The sequence below is a fragment of the Haliaeetus albicilla genome, chromosome 8 (assembly GCF_947461875.1).
Source record: "Haliaeetus albicilla chromosome 8, bHalAlb1.1, whole genome shotgun sequence".
Lineage (NCBI taxonomy): Eukaryota > Metazoa > Chordata > Aves > Accipitriformes > Accipitridae > Haliaeetus > Haliaeetus albicilla.
The window spans coordinates 13,898,535-13,917,800 of record NC_091490.1 but is presented as its reverse complement, the minus strand read 5'-3'; the positions used below and the strand labels follow the sequence as shown (position 1 = coordinate 13,917,800).

At 40.9% G+C, this 19,266-nt stretch overlaps 1 protein-coding gene across 4 annotated transcripts in view; it reads left to right on the top strand.

Moving 5' to 3' along the window:
• The first annotated feature begins 1,110 nt into the window (after nucleotides 1–1,110).
• ZZZ3 (zinc finger ZZ-type containing 3) overlaps nucleotides 1,111–19,266 on the top strand; it is a 64,420-nt gene continuing 46,264 nt past the window's right edge. Inside the window, exon 1 of one of the 4 annotated variants that reach the window (XM_069788999.1) lies at nucleotides 1,111–1,333. The gene's annotated coding sequence lies outside the window, so the exon portion shown is untranslated. Of the gene's footprint in view, nucleotides 1,334–1,811; nucleotides 1,899–19,266 lie in introns of those variants that run through there. The other 3 variants (XM_069788997.1, XM_069788995.1, XM_069788996.1) reach the window with 3 other exon arrangements.

Here is a 19,266-nt window from a genome sequence, read left to right as displayed (position 1 = left end):
AATATTTTTCAGCACTTAGTCTTCTGTTAACAGAAAACAGTTTTAGTTTAGGGTTTTCTAGCAGTTTGGAAAGTTGTTAATTGTTCTTAATGAAAGGTTCTTGAATTTCATAAGCATTTAACAGGAAACCGGAGTCTTTTGTGTTTCTTCGCTACACGAAGCTAGCTCTTCGGATGCATTGTAACTGTGGTATGTCAGGTAAAACCACGAGGGGTTACGAGGATAGTTGGAGATACACAGTAATTCCTCTCCCTCTGTAGGAGTACGGAGGTAAATAATCTCCCCTTAGAGCAGGCGGCGTGCGTTAAATAGTAACTCTTGGTGATCACATACGCGTCAGCCGAGAACCAGGCAGGACCATACATCAGAAATTTGGAAGCGCGATGGGTTTCTTTTTAGTCACAGCCCAGAGGGCTGGAGTACCCCGCGGTGCCTGTTCCCGAGGCACGGCTTGAAGTGAGAAAGCCGGGAGAGCGCTGGGAAGCGGTCGGGAGCTGCGAGCAAAACAGCCCCGCTTCTGGGGCACGAAGCCGGCTGCGGAGGCAGGCGCGGGGACTTCCAGAAGCGGCAACTGCCTCCGGCGACCTGGGAAGCAGCGCTTCCAGCCAGCAGAACGCCGCCCCTGAGCCCTGCTTCCCCATTCCCCTTCCTAAGCCCCAGCAAACCTGCAAGTCACCAGGCGCCGGCCGGCTGCTGGCGCTGGCCGGCTGCTACCGCTGCCGGCGGCGGCGCGGCGCCAGAGCGGCCCGCCGGAGGGGGCGGCGGGCGGGACGGCCGCGGCGCTCCCCGGCACGGCGGGAGCCCCCGCAGCCGCCGGGAGCCCCCGCAGCCGCCGGGAGCCGCTTCGGGCCGCGCCGCCCTCCTCCTCCTCCTCCCGCCCCGGCCGGGCACGGCGAGCCCCTTCGCCGTCCCTCAGGGCGCCCCGCCGGACACCTGCCCCGGCGCGCGGGGACACACGTCCCGACACCCCCCCGCAGGGCCGGCCCTCCCCTCGGGGCATGCCGGAGCGCCGCGCCGCGCCGCTCAGCCCCCCCCCCCGCCCCCGCCCGGGGTGGGGGGGCAGCGGGCCGCCCCCGCCCCGGCCGTCGGCCGCGGCCAAGCCGGGCCGGCCGCCTCCGCCCTCTGCCAGCAGGCGGAGCTGCAGGGAGCGGGTCCCCGCCGCAGCGGCTGGAGGGGGAGGGGAAGGAAGCGGAAGGAGCCGCCGCCGCGCTGAGGGGAGCAGGCGCTGTGCGGAGCCGCCGCCGCTGCCTGGTGCGGGCAGCACGGAGGGAGCGAGCCGCGCACGGGGCTGCGCGGGCCGGCCGCGCCCGCCGCGCCGAGGAGCGGGCGCCAGGTGAGGGCTCGGGCCCGGGCGCGGGCGCGGGCCCGGCCCCGGGGGAAGGGGGACCCGGATGGTGCCGAGTTCGGAACCCGCGAGGGGAGGGGGAAGGAGGAGGAGGAGGAGGAGGAGGAGGAGGAGGGAATGAGAGGGGGGAAGCCCCCACGTGACCAGCGCGTGCGGGGAGGAGGTGGCGGCTCGCGCGCCCTGTTCGAATCAGCTGGCCCGCAGCGGCGCCTCGTGCGCGTGCGCGGCGGCCCCGCCCCCCCGCGCGCTCCCCCCTCCCGCTCCCCCGCTCCCGCGCGTTACGTGTGCGTATGTGTGTCCGTGCGCGCGCCCGGCCTGACACGGCGGGGCCGGGGACACGTGCGCGGCGCCGCGGCCGCCATGTTGGGTCTGAGCTGAGTGCGGGCGGTGCGCGTGCGCGCGCGCGGGGCCGGGCCGGGCCGGGTCGCGTCGCGTCGCGTCGCGGGGCGGGGGGGGGTGGTGGTGGGGGGAAGGAAGGAAATCTCGCGAGGTCGCGCTGTCCCTGCGGGAGCGGGCCGGCTGCGGGATGGCGGCGCAGCGCTGGGCGTGCTGGGTAATGGTAACGGGGGCCCGGGGGGCGGGGACCCTTGGACCAGCCTCCTCCCCGCCATCGTGCCCCGGGCCACACGGGGAGCGGGGCGGGGTTGGGCGCCCCGGGGAAGCGCGACTGGCTCCGCTCCGCTCCCTCCTCCCCCCTGCCCCGGCCCTGCCCCGCCTCACCTCAGATCACCTCGCGCCTGCCCCTCGCAGTGCCCGGGCCGCGCCGCGGCAGCCCCCCCTCCTCGCCTCAGGCTCTCCAGAGGAGCGCAGGCTGCAGCGCCGTGGCCCGTGCCATGTCCCGTTCCTCGCCCCGCGCTTCTCCCCCCCCCGTCCCGCACCGCCTCTGCCCTTGTGTCCGGGGCCCTCCAGCCCCGGGCGCCGGGCTCGCGGGCCGTGCTGCTGGCGCCGTCCCGGGGTGGGCGGCGTGCCCCGCAGAGCCCGCTGGTGTGCCCCCTGATTGTCCCCCGCCGTCCTGCCGTATCACCTGCTGGACGGGGTGCCCAACTCCACGGCGCCAACTTGGCTGTGCCTCTGACTGCTCCAGCGCTGCTCTCGCAGCTTCCCGTCTGCAGACGCTGACATCCGCGGGTCCTTCGGCCCTTCTTCCCCCAACGAGCAGCCTTGGGCCCTGCCCTTGACACCCCCCCCCAAGCACTTCGTGGTGGTTTTGCTGTCTCGGCTTGCTCTTCACACCTGTCCCGTGCTGCTGCTTCTGTACTCGTTACGGTTTCTGCCGTTGAACCCAAACTGCTCCTGCCCTGTAGGAATGCTGATGTTTAAGGATGCAGGGGTCCAAAAATTGATACTTAACGTCACAAATCTGGTCTCTCTTGAGGCTGTGATATATGTCCCAAACTTGTAAAATACATTTGTGCTTTCTGTTGTATTTGGAAGAATAATTCCGGTAGTATCCAAGCGTCCCAGCTCAGCAACATCCCCTTTGTCTCCTAGTCCTGATCTCTCTTAAGGGAGAGCATATGGTTCTGCTTCTTCCTTATGGTGTCTTGTATTCCGGCCCTGATTATCCAGGAATGCTGGCAGTTTTTGTAGTCTTGGAATATAACTCTGCGTTTTACTAATCTGGTTTTAGGCTGCCACATAATTGATACAAAATTTTTATAACAGAATGTCTTCTTTAGGCTTTGAACTTCTAAGCTTTACTTTGGAAATATGTTTGCAGTTATTACTAAACAAATTGTAGTAGTTCTTCGGTGGTTGTCTATGTATTTGCATGTTTTCAATTGATGCTGTCGTTAATGCTGTACTAATAACATAGTGATCATTTATTTACTGAGGCTTTTAAGGTGAAGCTCTAAGTGTACTCTTTGTCTCATATTAATTACTAACTTGTGCAACCTTTTGAGAATATACTTTTTGGATGTATTTCTAACCTATGGTTAGATATTAAGCTTCCCCCCCCTCCCTCCCTCCCCGTGCTGCTACAAGGGCTGGTGATCCAGTAGGGACTGGTAGGTTTGTGGCTGTTAAAAGTTCATTCTTTTCATAAGCAAGTATAACTTTTCAGAAAATTAAGTTGACAAGTTACTGTTGTGGGTTTTTTTCAAGCATTCTTTAATCTTACGGTACTGTCATATTAATAATATTAGTATTTGCTTAATCAGAAGTGGAAATAAGTTTAAGGAAAAAAGAAGATGATGTGTGTTAAACAGTAGGGGAGAAAAATACAGTTCTTTTAAAGTAAAGAGTGTGTGGTAAAATGTTCAAAAAATAGCTATCAGGTGAAATTTTCACCCAGTTGAAGTCACTCATGAAACTCCCATTACCTTAGAAGGGGTTAGCAGTCAGTAATTTACTTTAACATGTGACTTCCAGCAAGCTATTCAGAACCTGATCAACTTTGGTTGCAGGCTTTCTCCAGCACTGTCATGCTTATTTCATAAAAACATTCTATGTCTTGAATTTACAGTAGGGCTTTTTGTGAAGGACTGTTACACGGTACAACCATGTGTGTCAGTAAGGACACAGTTATGACCTTAAATTGAAATATTGTTCATAATCTATGTGTTTAGTTATTTAGTCCAATATAGGTAGCTGTTGCAATTCTCAGTTGTACCACTATTAACTGAAATTATTTTTCCTTTGCATTGCATACTCCAAGTGTATAATAAGTAAGAGATAGGCTATATTAAATAACTTAGTTACTAAGCTAGTTATTCTTGAAGTTCAGTCATATGTTTTGTCTCATAATTTTTAACATTTCTGGAAAAAGAGAAATAGCAAATAGGATTTTTGAGCTCAGTGTTGTTACAGATTTAATGTGCAAAAATAACTAGATCTCTATTTCACAAAATTTGGCAACGTATCCTAGTATGGGCTTCTGTTCTACAGCTGAACATCATGTGACTGCTCTGATATTTATCATTGTTTCTTACATACTTTTGTAGTGAGATTCCAGTCTGCTGTCCATAGTCTTATACAGAATGAAGGCTTTACTCTCCCAATATTTCCAAGAGACCTAAAGATTTTTTTTGTTTCTGATTCTTTCAGATCATTCTAGGTACTTTGATTAGGTTGACTTCTGGTCAGTAAGAGCTGTCTAGTTGATACAAGGTGGAAGGACTTTTACTCTGCTCTTTTACCACCTTGTTGCATAAGGGAAATAAGAAATGTTTTCTTAATGTTTCTGAAAGTACTCGGGAAGTTGAACAGAAGTCTTTGCAGTCTGCCCTTCTTCCAATTGTGTGTTTTTTCTTATTTTTTTTAAATTTGTCTTTCACATTTGAAAAGGTGTCTTTAAAATCTTCAGCGCTAATCTATTGGGGTTTGCTTTGTTTTGGTTTTCCCAAAAATGGAAGTCTGCATTGTGTGGGAACTGATGATACAGGTCTCTCTGATCGTAAAGAACCAGATTTGCAAGAGAGAACTTATTTTTCAAGTGTTCAGCACTTGCTTATATCCATAGATTTACATTGTACTCACAGTTCTAGAAATGCAGTACTGTAAGACCTGTTGTTCCCTTTCTTTGGGGTTGCTTTAAACTTACTTAGATTATTCCAGACAGATATTTGTAGAAGTTGTCCTTAAAAACCTTAAACAAGAAAAATTCTGCCACCTCTGTAGGCGGGAGTGAAGTTGCAGAAAGTGAGAAACTTCCTCGCTTCTGTAGGGAGGAAGTTTTTGGGTTGGTGGTGGTTTGTTGGTTTTGGGGGGGTTTTTTTGGTTTGTGTTTTTTTTTTAAGTTTCCAAATTAAGTGTTCTTTGCTGGAAATGAAGCTGCTGATTATAAGAACTTGCTTCTGGTAAACTTTACACTAACACTTAAGTGTATATTGTTCTAGTTTTGAGAATATTGTAAATATGGTTTCTGCTTCAAAAAACTGCCTTAGTTGTAGAAGAATCATCATGAGAGTTTATTCTAGTTTTGTGAAAATCTTCTTTCTGTTTGAGTAACTCGTAAAACACACTTAGGAAGTGCAGAGCTGAACATTAAATAGTGTGTTCTCTTTCTTATTGGATGCTGTTCTTAAAAAGACTTTTTAAAAGATTCTCTGATTAAGGGCAGCTTTGTAATCAAAATAGTCTGGTTTGGTTTTGTAGCATAGTAGGCTGATAGTTTGTGCCATTTGTGTTAAAAATTTGTGTATTAGTTAACAGTTTGCATTTAACTGCTTGCCTTTGTACAGACAATTTGTCATACAAGAGGTTTTTTGTATCCTCAGACAAAAAGCTTAGCTTAACTTACAATAACTGTTCTTTAAAGTTACTTTAATGTTTTGATGCTTATAATGAATTCAGTTAAACATAGAAACACAGAAAGGTCAACTTGTCCAATCCTCTGCGCTTTGGAAGTATACCGAGATCATTCCCTCTGATGAGTTCCTCTTTGGGTTGCTTGTTTCAGCAGCTCATCACCCCATGGTTAAAATTCTACCTGTTACTCAATTTAAATATTTTTGCTTTGCATTAAGCTGATTGCTTTGTGTCTTGTTGGTTCAGAAAATAGTTGATTCTCCTTGTAGTGATGTTTTATGTGTTAGATTGCCATTAGCTGCTCTCCATGTTTTCTGGTCTATTGAACTTCATCATAGGACATAGGAATATGAATGTTGGCAAGATAGGCAATTTGATTGTCCAGGATTTTAAATATGTTTTCACTAGTTCAGATTTAAATACAACATTTAAACAAAAACATTTGTTTTAATTACTGGGTGCATATGTGCCAGACAAGCAGTAAGAAGGGTAAAAGCTTACCTTTTAGAGAATACGCCAGTAGTAGAGCAGTGGGATTTTGTCAGTCTCTTACAGCTTTGTCATGAGAACTACCTGATATTTGTCCCTAAAATACAGTGATTTGAACTTTGTTTAAAACACTTACTTTAGTTAAAAAATTTAAAAGTCAAAAAGGAAATTAATGTTCTTGAGAGTTTGCCTGTTAGTACAGAAATGGTAACATCCTGCTTTTTGTTGTTGTTTTTGTTTTCTTGTGGGGGGTGTGTATATATATATATGTAATTGCGGTGTGTGTGTCTGTATATATCTATATATATACACAAAAGATCTGAGTTTTTCAGAGCTAGTGGGTCTTTTTGTGAATTGAAGTGTCTCTGTAGTATCTCTAGTACAGGAAAGAAAAACAGGGATATAGCCCAAATTCAAAATTGGAGGAGCTATGCAACTGGGTTACTGTGCCACATACAAATACATTGAAGTGGGAGGAGAGTGGTAGAGCCTCCCCTGTATATTTGTGTTTGAAAGATACTCTGCCTGTACGGTAGTGTTGAAATTAGGAATTTTATCTCCACAGCTAAAGAATCTAGAAACACCAAAAATAGAAACTGTCAGAGAAGATTTGCCATGCTGGTTAGTTACTTAATAATTAAATGCTTTAAGGACATTTCAAATTGAAGGCATGCATTGAGTGGAATTGTGCAGGTGTATTTTCTGAATTTAATCCTGTTTAGTCTTTCAGTTTGTGACCTGGATGATAGAACAAAGCAGATTTACTAACTGCCTGGACAGTACAAATCTAGGAGGGAATACAGGCATTAGAGTGTGAAATGGTCTTGACAAATTGGATGAGTGACCTGAACTACGTGGGATGCAGTTCAGTAAAGAGAAACACAAAATAATACGTTTGGGTAGCAACAATAAACTTAAATATGAGAAACAGCTGGCTGGGCTGGGCGACAGTTCTGCAAATAAGCAGCTGTATCACAAAACGAACACAAAGGACTCATGACAGTTCTATAAAAAAACTAAGAGTCATACTGGGATATATGAATAGGATTGTTGTTGCGTGTAAGATATGAAATTCTTCTACAGTACTCGGTGTAAGGCCTCAGATGATGTACTGTCTCCATTTTTGTTACTCTACTTCAAACAGATTTGGACCAGTTGAAGAGTATTTAGAGAAGAGTTGCAATAATGACCTTTAAGGAAAGACTGAAAGAATTGAACTTGTTGAGTCTATAGCAGAGATGGGGAGACAATAATAAGCTTCAAATGTGGTAAAGATTGCTACAGAGAAGAATGTAATAAACTGTTCTCTCTAGGTAGGATAAGCAATAATGGTCCTAAAGAGCACAAAAGGAGATTTTGATGTTAGGAAAAACTTTCTAGCTCTATGGATAGATAATCACAGGGTTAAATATCTGAGGGAGGTAATGGGATATCTGTTGCTGGAAGTGCTCTACAAAAGGTTAAATAACCTCGTTCTAGAGGTGATTTAGGTATAGTTGGTCTGTCCTTGGCACCAGAAGTAGGATGACTTGTCAGCATTAGATCTCTCCACATTTTTATGATTTTTGTAATTTTGCTGGCCATGATTTAAAAAAACCCAAAACTTTGTGGTGGAGAAAAAAAATATTTGTGATGTAACAGTTTGTAAGATTTAGTTAAAAGAAATAAATGGTCAAATATATTCATTAAAGGGTTTTTTTATGAAGCATTTATTAAGGACTTCTGTAATGTAATATTGAAAATAACTTTAATAGAGTCTTCATTGTAGATTTTATATCTTTGACTTACCTTTATGTGGTTTTTATGATCCAACAGAAATAAACTGAGCTAGAGTCAAAGTCTTTCAGAAGACTTCATTGAAGAGAAGCAAAGTTCGAAAGATTAAGTCTAGGGAGCCAGGGAATCAGGTGCATTTCAGGCTCTGAAACAGAGCAAATCATGCAACTTCACCTTCTTTCTGTAAAATAGAGATAATAGTTATTATCCGAGAGATGTATTTTGAGGGATAATCATCACTTACAAAGTATCTTCAGGTTCCTGAAGAGTTTGTTATATAAATGTGATGTTATTTAAAATTGGTTTGTGTTCCATGAATTAGTAATAGATTTCAGTCTTTCATGCTCATTGCTGTGTAATAGTCACAATAGGGAAAAGCCTGAATAGAAATGTATGCTTTCTACTACATATACTACTTTTAAACAAAATTTCTCCTTTGAGATTTTTTTAGGTGATTTAAAAATATTTGATTAAATTGGAAGAACTAACCTTGACACAAATGAGTTGTTAAAGCTTTTTAGGGTTAAAAGTATGGGACAATTTGATAAAATTGTGTTTTGAACCAAATTCAGTTTAATGGATTATTCTGCACTTTATCAATTCAAAATCAACTGCTTACATTCCATGTGACCTTGTTCAAGCTTTTCTGATTTTTGAAATTTGACAAAGCTGCCTTGGGCTTAATGACAAATGAAGGGTAGGCTCTGTGTCGCATACATATGTACCCTGTAATTAGGAAAAGGGTTAAAGTGAAACAAATTTTACCATATTCTCAACATTTAAAAAGAGTATAGAGGATTTAGATAAAATAATGCTTTCAATCTATTACTGCCTAATTGTAAGTAGGCTTTTAGGGCATTATTTCATCTCACCAATGATGTGGATAAAACTTTATGTATACTTCAACTTGACAGGGTATCGTCATTCTGTTTGTTGTAATTGATGGGGAATTGGTCACTAAACCATTGAGAAACAAAGTGTTGGTAACTGACATGGCCGTGGTTTTTCATCCTGATGCAATGTTTGCTTACATATAGTTGCAAATGCAGCAGGACCTGGTGGAAGATAATTCTAGTGGTTTCATATACTTTATTTCAGTTAAATGTGATCTCAGAGCTGTTAATGAGAATCCTATTTCTAAAAATCAGTAATGGAAGAATGCAAACGCTGTTCACTATATTAGAATGATGTCAGAAAAGGAATTTGTTCCTGTCCTCAAATATTTTCAGTCTTCCAGTGATTTTCCTTATACGTATCACTGCAGTACAGAGGCTTTTTTGTAGAGTATTATAAAGGGGTCACAGTATCTCATGCAGTAAGGGCACAAAGGCTTAAGTCTTAGGCAGAGACAGATGCACCTATTCCCTAAGCTCCACCTGAATAACTGTAACTGAGAAGAAATTGTGAGACAGAACTGTCTGAAAAAGGCTGTTTTAACCTGGAGTTTGGAGAAGCATTTCTTGCAGAGTGGACTGGGGGAGTGTATAGGCAGTGACTGACTAAAAGACTTGGAGTGGGAATCTGTTAACATTACCAACAGAAGCTGGGGTTTGTTTGCTTGTTTTTCTTCTGTTTCCAAGTATATAAAATTTCTGTGGCAACTTTAAAAATTGTATTTTATTAATCATTCTGAAGTTAGAATGTATTGGTACATGTTTTCTTTTCCACCCACTACCTTCTTTTCATTTACTTGCACTTTCTCTGTACATGTCTCTGAAAGAGTATAACTAGCAGCAAGTTTTACTGGTTAGGTATACAAGTTTATATTGCTTTTGTTAGTAACCACTCCATCTAAATTGTCACTTGAAAAGATTTGACAATGTTTCTGTGCTTTGCTATGCTGCCAGCAATGTTCTTTGGGTATTTCCTCAAAAGCTAGGCTTCAGGAAAAAGGAAGTTATAACCAGATGTTCTCAATTCTTTTCAATCCTCGGTCTTCAACTTCTCTGTATTTTCTTTAATTTATTTATTTATTTTCCCTTGGAAAAATAGGCAAAACAGAAAGCCACTACAGATTATGATTTTTTTTTAAATTAGTTTTCTATTTTTAGCAGAATCATGGTGTTTATTGTGTCAATTTTCTGAAAATTCTGTATCCAGTGCATTGCAAAAAATGCAGAAAGGCTGAAAAAATTATTATTCACAGTATCATTGTGGAAGCTGCAGTAATGCAATTACTTTTCGTATATACTTGCATAGTTTTAAATCCATCTGTGAGGAAGTGGTTTCTAACAGAACAAAGTGTAGTTATCTCATTTCTCTTCAGTGAGGTCAGCTGAGAATTTCTCTGGATCATATAATTGGGAAGCCACTGATCCTTTAAGAGGATTGCTAAGATACTTCAGATCGAAAAGGTTCTTCACATAGCTGTCATCTCACAGCTAGTGCTGAAAAGGACAACGAGAAACACTTACTCTTTGTATGATGTCCTAGTGCAAATAAAGATTCCCGCCCCAAGTGAAGTCTCTTTTTCAGATTTCTTTTCCTACTTTAGAGTTCATTTCAAGACTTTTTAGATGCTAAGTCTTATCTCAGTGTGGTTCTTGACATGTAGTTTGAAGGTTTTAGTTGTTGGTGAACCGAAGAGAATTTTGCAAATACTCAAGAATCCTCTAGTTCATTCTCATAAATGGATTGCTTTATGGAGTACAATTTGCTGTCAGGACCATTCAAATTCTCCAAGTGTGTAAGTGTAAAGGAACAGATTTCTTGATGTTAAGATCTTAGTCTTTTGTTGTTGTTGTTTTATGACTACCCTTCAAAAAAGCCCCACACCAACAATATAGGTAAATAATTTCTTGTTAATGTTTGGAATTTCAGTTATGTCACTCATGATCTGAAATATCCCTAGTTAATTACAGCCCAGGAGTGGTTTTATTGAAACTTCCTATATTGCATGAAGGGTTATTTTTTTTCTCCTGTCAAAATTCTGAATGGAGAGAAGGAGTCTTTTGCAGGGATATGGAGGTAAAGGCAGGCCAGTTAATGTCATTTTATCCAGTGTGACTCATGTCTCATTGATTTTCCACTTGAGAAGTAACTCTAGTGATCAGACCTTTGTGTCCTGCTTTTAGGGTATAGCTCATAATTGAATTTAGTTGCAGTTAGATGAACTGCCTTTTTAAAAAAGCTCTTGTTATATTGTTGTATGTCTGTATCTACTTGGCCCCAGAAATTCTCCCAAAGAAACCATCCCAAAAGGTCAGGAGATTCTCCATGAGAAACAGGAGAGCACTGGAGAGGCTTACAGTGTAATATCCTTGGTACCATTTTCAGTTTTGATTCATGTGTCACTATAGCTTTGTTGGATGACTTGTACCAAATAATCATATGGACATTTCTTCTCATCCTGTCTGTTCTGTCAGTAGGCCTGGTTTGCAGAAGTGGCATGAGCTAGAATTTAAGTTCTGCTTGCTTATCCTCCCTTAAATGTCTCCTTTACTACACATGGGCTATAGTTACAGCTTCCCTAGTTGGTTAGCTCTTGCTATTGCTTTGAAACAAAAGTTTGTTTTTCTTTTACTTAGAAATTAACTTCTGTTGAAGTCTGGACTACTGTTTCTTTTTGACCTTTGCTGACTGTATTTTCCACAATGAGAAGACGTCAGAAAGAGCCCAAGGGTTTGAATCAGTAACAAATCAAAATATAGAAGGTCTAATTTTTTTTTCCTTCGATGCCTTTTTTGTGCCTCAGGTTCCATCAGCAAAGACTTGCATCAACTGGATTTCAGTGAAATTTTCAATAGAATTTTAACAGTTTTATATTCAAGTGATGAGTAAACCAGAATGAAAATAAAGTAAAAGAGATGATTCTATGACCCTTGCTTTGCAGAAGCAGACATGAAGAATGTTTCCCCCAAGGTGTTCACAAGTCTGGTATAATATGGGTTGTAGCTGGGCAATACAGATAGATGGAAACAGTAAGATGGTTGAATTATTTCCTGTGCATCAGTTGTAAAATATTTTTATCCTCATCATGGAAGATTAAGAGTTCCAAGTTAAAAGAAGTGACTGCTTCTTATGCTTAACAAAGCATAAGGGAGAGCCTGAGAGTAAGGCTTCACGTTACAGCTAACCTGATCCAATGCTATCTGTCACCAAAATACATAATTGTGACCCCTGCTTTCCACTGGCACCTGTGCTCATTTGACCATTACAGTAAGCCTGTTTGGGGAGCTAAACCAGCAGAAAAATAATGGCTCTTTTGTAGGGAGTTGTATTTTCTAAATCAGCTCATTGTGAGATGGGATTGAATACTAAAGCAAATGCATGGGGAAAATCGGGATGATGCGCCTGAGAGTTACAGGGGAGCGGGATTGCTCCTTTTTGTAGAATAAATCACTTAACAGTAAAATGAAACCTCACCTGGGAAGTCTTGTTGCAAAATTAAAGAGAGAATGATTGAAGGCTCACCAGAGTGTGAATCAACCCTGTTGGTAAGGAGTGAGATGATAGATGGGTGAGGCTTTGTTTGCTGTGTTAGGAAGATACAGGGAAAGTGGTGCCTTGGACAAAGCAATAAACTAAGGAAATGCTCTTTGGAGAAGTATCTAAATGGATATAAGTGGAACAGGAGTAGAGAAAAGAACATTGCAGTCATGAGGATGCAAAATGATGAGATCCTTATGGGAGTTACCTGCTTGGGGTAGCAGTGGAAACCTTTCTAAATCAAGGCAACTGCTGAAAGAGGGTTCAAACACTAAAAAAGGTGTTTGCCATTGGATCTTTGAACCTTTGTTGTCAGTGAACGTGTAACCTTCAGCGTAGGCTCCTGGACTGGCACAACATACTTTTAACTATGATTCTGTTAACTCACACACGTATTTATGGTTTTATTTCTTTAGTGGCTGTTTAAATACACAGACATTGTAGAGTTGCTCTTTCTCACCACTGAGAGTGAAGAAAAAATGTTTTTAATGTTTTCCTCAGCTGAGCAAGGATAATCCAAACTGTATGCATGCAGAACTCCAGAAAGGAAGTAGTGCCCACCTTAGCTGGCACATGATTTAAGATGGGGATTTTCAGTCAAAATAAGCAGTTGTTTTAAATGTTACAAGATGGTCAGAGTTGTTAATTTCAATGAAATACTTAAGGGTAGTGATATTTTAATAAAATTATTTCAGTGATTACAGAAAAAAAACCCTCTACTCTGGTAATAGTCTAGAGATGATACAGAATTGATGAGTCTTGATTTCACCACTGTCTTGAGTCAGAGTTGAAGGATCTCACAAAACTGAGTGAATGAGTGATAAAATAGAAGCAGAAACTCGTTTTCAGAAATGTGAAGCTATGCATGAGAGTAAAATAACTTCATGCAAAAAAAACCCAACCCTGACTTTATATCAGCTATTACTGCTCAGGAAAGTGTTCTGGGTAGATGTTTCTATGAAAACATCAACTCAGTTTTCACTAGCTGTCAAAAAAAAGTAAATAGTGTTGAGTATTATTAGAAAGGGGCCATACCACAAAACATTACTATTCTGTAAAAATCCATGACATACATAGGCCATGCTTTGAATATGATTATCCTGCACTGATCTGTCTGCTAGACTTAGTACAGAAGAAGGCAACAGGAATAATCAAAGGTTTGGGATAGCTTCTCTATGCAGAACACCACGGAGATAGGCCAAATAAAATAACTGTTAATTCTGGGAGTGTACAGCAAAGGTATGTCCTCAGGTCTGCCATGCTGTACATGGTCACTGTATTTCAGTACTTTCTTTGTTTCTAGATACAGATGAAACTAATTTTTAAAGGTATGGGGGGTTTATGTATTTTTTCTCCTCACGTTATCAAGAAAGGAATATGTTTAATTGCTTATTGCCCTAGGAGAGATAATATAACATTTGAGTTATGAGGGCTTTGTATATTCAAGATACAGTGAAGGCTGCTTAGGGGCTATATTCTTAATGTATTTATTTTTCTTCTTTTATGGCTACAGAATTGTGCTGTGAGTAATACACTTGTTTATAGCTGAATAATTTCATATTTTTATACAGAAATTTTATATGTTCTCTAAGAGAACTGACAGTCAGTTATTTTTTGATAATATTTTTAAAAAGGTTAAGCAGTCTTATGGATGGCATGTAAATTACATTTGTCAGGTTAATCCTTACTTAATACTTGATGTCAGCTCTTCAGAGGTACTAAGGAGTAAGCATAACACTTCATTTGATATAGCACTGTTAAATTTCTTAGAATAGTTTGAAAAAACTGTGCCTTAGAAAGGGTCAGTAAGGCGTTTTTAGGACATCACTGGCAAACTGTAAATTATTTATAATTAAATAAAGCTATGTAGAGTCTTCTGCTTGATATCTTTATAAATGCAAATGTGCATATGACTATCAAAGTGAATGTGATGTCTAACTTTGTAACTGCTTTTACTAATTATTTTCAAATTCGTACTATAAACATTTGAAACTATGGCAAACTAAGAAAGCTAATGGTCAAGTTGTTTCTGGTCTTGTAAGAAATAAGTATTTGGAGTAATCAGATCTCTATAACTGAATGTTTCAGAGGGATAAAAATCTGAAAAAAATCCATTTTATATTGTATTTGTGTAAATCAATATGTAGGTCCATAGTAAATAACTTAGCCATTTAGTCTAAGCGTTATGTAATTTCTTCAAATTAGAAATTTTTAAATGTGTTGTCACTTGATAGAGCACGTGGGCAATCTGGTGTGCATTTCAGAGGTAAAGCCCACGCCTGTGGAGAGCGAGAACTTAACTGGAAGTGCAGATTTTGTACTGCTGTGATGGGTTAGCCATTTAGGAAACTGTCTGGCAATCTGCTCATGTTTGCTTAGGATAGGTATGGAAACTATATAATTCACATTCTCTGACCCAGCTTCTGGCAGCTCCTTCCTGTTGCCTGAATCTGTGATAAAATATGCTGAAGGTAGATGGTGGCTTTCTTTTTCTTTGTTCTTGTGCTTTGAGAAATTCTCTAGTGGCTGAACCTGGAACTTGAATAGCCTTTTAATGTTTCTTCAGTCTTTTTACCTGCTGTTACAGGGTAATTCCGAGGAATGGCAGGACGAGCATCTCCTTTTTATTTTTGGCAGTAGATATTATTAAGAATTTTAGGTACCATAGCCAGACATATATTTTTATATAAAAGGTTAAATGCTCTAATTGTTATTTTATTAAAATGTGGTCATAGTTTGCACTGTATTATTGAATTACTAACTGATGAAGTATAAAATCAGTGAAATATTACTGTAGTCGTGAGTCCTGTCATCTTGAGACAAAGAGTGAAAGTCAAAACTGTCAGAAATTACTTCAGTTTCAGAAAACTAAAATGAGAAAAGGCAAGATGCTGTTTAAAACCTTGAAGTCTCACATGTTCTGTTAGGGTAGATAAAACTGCAAACATATACCTAGGTTACTAGTACTGAGTGTATACATTTGAAACGTCTATGACATTGTAGTTGAAAAGGCATACTTCGTTTATGCAGTAGCGTTCCATCATTGATGATACCATGGATCTTTTTTTCTTTTTTATTTATTCCTGGAAAAATGTATATAGGCAAAGTCATAAAAAGTGAAGCAGAAGGGGGAGCTCTGAGTGAAACACAAAAATTTTCTGTGCCAATAAAAAAAAATACAATTGAAAGCAGTAAGGAGGATGATTTAAAACTGAAGTTGCTGTGAGAATTGCATTGGGTGTCTAACCCTGCAGCCTTTCCTTTTAGCCAGGTTATGGGTCTTTATATCCATTTGTAAAAATGAAAAATTAGAATTCTCTTCTACAAACACATCAGTGGGATAGCTTGAATGCTAAAAATTTATGGGAGCTCAAGGGAAGACAGAGAAAATCCATTGAAGTTCAGTAAATAGATAGAAATCACATATGACTTAAGAGGACCTTGAGCTAAAATTAGTTGGAAGCTGGGAAAGTATTGTATACAGCAGCTCTTCCCTAGCCATCTGCTTGTGGCTGCTCTTGCAGACAGAGTACTGACTGGGTAGACCTTTGGTCTGACTCAATGTGAGAAAAGAGGTTTGAAGTTAATAAAGTTTAAAATAATTTATTTGCTTTTGAAGTTAATGAGGAAGAGGTTTTGAAAATGGATAGTCAGTTAACATACAAAGGGAATTGAGTATATACGTGCATAGGTGAGAGATATGTTCATGTGCTTAGGCGGTAATAGGTAAGTCCCTTTTGCTCTGTAAGTGTAGTGCAACATCTCAATATCTGGAGCATGGAACATATTTAGAAAGTGCTTGATAAAGTATTCGGCGAGTGGGAAGGGATAATAGAATTGGAATGAATGTTTCAGTTTGTAGGCATTCTCTCATTTTATGCTTGAACAGTGAGCATAGTTTTGAAAGTAAATTGTCTCATGTAGGTGCAGGAAATTGTAAACTGAGTGTTGCAAAACAAAAGAACCCTGAAGAACAATAATAGTCAAAGCAGAATACCTGGGTGTTCCTGATATCACTAAGTTGAGTAAAGCAAGTAAAAAGAAAAGCACACAGAGGGTAAACTGTAATTGTATTTCAGCAATGTGTTGACAGGTTAATGGTGGGTTTAGAGTAACAGTGTAAAATCTGAGAAATGCTTCAAAATGCATTTTAAATCTATAAAACACATATATTCAACAAGTTAATAAGATACCTGGAGAAGAAACAGCTGATGCACAGTTGTACTGTGTGGAAAGTTTTACTGTTCTGGCTGAATCTTTCAAGATAATGAATTTGTGGCTGAAAGATTAAGAAAGCATGAATCAGACTGGTCTGAGTTTTTACTGTTCCAAGGGCTGTAGAAACTGCAAAACTGATGAGCAAGCCTGCATCTAGATGAAAAATGTAAGTGGAGCAAGCCTAAAGATTATTTATCAGTGGTTATGAAAAAAGCAAAGACCTGTAGTTATGGTAGAAAATAAATACTTTTCTTCTGGGTTTTTTACGTGGTACTAACGGCATTTTATGCCAAAGTGTTCAAATGAAAAAAGTGTTCATATTGAGAAAGTAAGCAGTAAGTAAAATGCTGAGATTTTAAATGTAAATGCAGGCCAAACAGAACTTTCTTTGTATTTCCAGTTAGTAGCATAAGCATAGGCAAGGTAGAAAACAGAAAACCCAGGAAATTAAATGCAACGTATTGTTTATCAGTGAGTGTACTGGCCTACAAAGACTTTCTGAGCAGAGTAAAGAAGAAAGCAAAATAGCAATCAAGCAAAACAAAATTACACATTATGCAATCACAGTCCTATTTGAATTACGTATGTTAGAATAAAAAAGGAAAATAGACCACTGTTGTACTGTTGATCGAGGATATTCTGGCCAGCTATTCTATCTGGAAGTAGTTGGATGTAGACAGAAGCAGCTAGAAAAAGTAATGTACTAGCTGAACTGGGACCACTCTTACAATAAAGTTTGGGTTTTTTAAATCAAGGCCTCTATTACCACTAGGTATGCTCTAATTAAAAGGAAAAGGTATTCAATATTGTTCATATTGCAAGTTTTGTTTTCTGTGCCTGGAGACGTGACAGCAATCAAACAGAAAGTGGCTGGTCACTGTTAGTTTAGAACTTTTTAAAAATGCACTTAAAGCACCTTCAATACTTGCCAGTTGAAACTTCAAGAATCCAAGTAGACTGAAATATGCGTAATGGTCTTCTTATTCAGAACACTTAAATGCAGACTAAACTAAGACTGAGAACATCAAACTATGGAGGGGTATGAAACCTCTCTGCTTAACAAGCTCAGTGTCAGTTGCAAAGCAGAATTTGGAAAGAATCTAAGAATAAATTGTAAGGCGTCGTTTGTAAGTGCTGATATCTGCGGTTCTGTTAGGATGCCCAAGGACTGGGAGAAAATTTCTGTCTGCCTTCAAGTAGTCCTGGGGAGACAGGCTTGTTCTCAGTGTAGGTGGTGGTGACATCCAGCTCACAGACCAGGAATGTGCTCAAAACTGCTTTGAAAGACTATCTGCAATGACAAAGCTATCATGTGTGGCTAAATGTAGCTAGCAGTTGTGCCGCGTATTAGACCAAACAGCAAAGAGGCAATGAAAATAAACCATACCCTGTACAGAAGGCTGGAAGAAAAAGTAGGGATGGGTCTTTTTGCCACAAATCACTGCTTTGAGAACTGCAACAATGTTGAGGTTGTAGCATAGCGGTGTATCAGTGAAACATTTCAACAGCTGTAGTATCTCAGACTGTTTCTGCAAAAAATAGGTGTTTCTCTGCTGCTGTGCACCAGAGACTTGACTCTGTATAACAAAGTCAGTAGCCCTATACAATTTTATTAATATATCAAAGTCAGTTGTAACACAGCCATGACCATTTGAAAGAGCTAGGGCTCTTAAAAATAACTGCCATCAAAAAGCAACATAGGGAAGTCATTTACAGTTGGACTTGATGATCTTAAGGGTCTTTTCCAACCTAAATGATTCTGTGGTAGCAGGCTACTATAGTATTTAAATTCAAGGTTAAAGCATAATTTGTCTTATGAGCTAGTCCATTACTTTCCAGAGCCCCTAGCATGTGAGAACGCATCTGTTTGATTACATAGTGAGTGGTGCTACAATTACACCTGCAGTATCGGTTCATGTGGCAAGAGATGCCTGTAATTCTGGGAGCATGAAAATGCATCTGGACAGAAGACAATGTAGGGCCATAGCGTAGCTGTGACAAGTTTCATTTCTTTTGTTCATAGATGCCAAGGTAGTTCTGGATTCCCTCCCTGTCCCCAGTCTGTCCAGAATGTGTTTTAAGCATTTAGAGCCATAATTTAGATCAACCCTTTAGCTTAGGCAAGAAGGTGTTCCTCTATTTGTTTACCATGATCACTAAGTAACATTTGAACCCCTTGGCCAACTTAGCAACCCCCCTAAATTTAGCTGGGAGTGAATATCTCAGAATTGTAAAGAGTTTGCAGCTTCATGAAAGTTGGAGTGCCCTTTTTAAGGAGGATTGCAGTTTGAGCCTAGCAGTTACCTGTTATACGTGGTTTGCTAGCAATCTAGTCAGTTCATGTACAGATTGGAGTTGGCCACACCACCCTTGAGTTTTGGAGATGGCCAGAGGGAGGAACATGAAGTTTTTCAAAATGTTGGAGGTGAGGTGGGATATCTGGCAGAACTGGGTTGCTTTTAGGACTACAAAGAGCCAGTCCATTGGATAGTGGTTTTGCTGGTCTGCTTATAGAATAACATGTTTGTCTCCTAGATTGAGTCAAAAGTATTACCAGATGGAAAATAAGTGGTTAAAGCATTTTTCATGAATACAGATAACTGGAAAAACATCCTTCTCACCTTTTTTTTCCCCACCCTCCTTGGGGGACAGAGAGGATATTTTAAATTTTGATGAAAAATTGAGAACAAAACAATTTTAATTCTGATACAACACTAAAAATATTTTGTAGGAACTGTTGCATGCCTCATGCTCCCATT